Source organism: Rattus norvegicus, chromosome 6 (assembly GCF_021556685.1).
Source record: "Rattus norvegicus strain SHRSP/BbbUtx chromosome 6, alternate assembly SHRSP_T2T, whole genome shotgun sequence".
In the NCBI taxonomy this organism is placed as follows: Eukaryota; Metazoa; Chordata; class Mammalia; order Rodentia; family Muridae; genus Rattus; species Rattus norvegicus.
Window position 1 is genome coordinate 53,876,878 of NC_141539.1, and position 757 is coordinate 53,877,634.

Below are 757 nucleotides of genomic sequence, written 5' to 3' on the forward strand. Positions count from 1 at the left end.
TGTGGGATTTCCTAAGATTAACAAACCTCATACAGAACATAACAGGATATGTAATCAATATGACCCTGCTCTGAGTCAAGTCATTTTTATGTGTCAATGACTGGCAGGCAAATTACAGCAACAATATGAAATAGCTGGCAGGCATGAAACAAAATGGCTATGCTCTGGGGGCAGGGCAGGCCTCAACAGTCACACGTATAATGAGGCGGGACTAGCTCCAGGCCACGCAACTTTAAAACTAGTGTTTGTTCCCAAGCCCTGTATTCATTTTTCATCAGAATCTGCCCCGTAGTGGCCAGAAATTTGGAGCAAATGTGCTCATTTGGCTATTTCCATGATCTATTCATTCCCAAGTCTTAAAAAAAAATCATCCTAAATTGAAAAAATACAAGACCTGATATATACGGAAACAGTCCTGTCCCTAGAACCATTGCAAGTGCGGCTGCTGTGTCACACGTGCGTCAGTAGGTGGCAGAGAGGAGAGGGGCTATGCCTGTGCTCAGTGTTCAGACACTGTGAACATCTGAATGACTCTTAGCCTAACATTCCCTGAGAAGGGGGAGCCTGGAATGACCACCAATCCAGTGCGGGGGGCGGGGGGGAGGGAGGCTGGACAGGGAGCTAGCCTGAGGCAACTCCTAGTACAGTTCTGTGTGGGTCTGAACAAGCTTCTAGGGTGGGGAGCAAGCACGGGACAAGATGAATTCCGCATGGGGCTACACCTGAGATCCCCACTAGAATGGTGCCACGCAGGCCT

At 48.3% G+C, this 757-nt stretch overlaps 1 non-coding gene across 1 annotated transcript; it reads left to right on the forward strand.

Annotated features, from left to right (window-relative positions):
- The first annotated feature begins 414 nt into the window (after positions 1 to 414).
- On the forward strand, positions 415 to 547 carry LOC120093438 (small nucleolar RNA SNORA17). The gene has a single exon (XR_015623608.1). It is a non-coding gene; the product is annotated as a small nucleolar RNA SNORA17 (small nucleolar RNA).
- Positions 548 to 757: the final 210 nt, after the last annotated feature.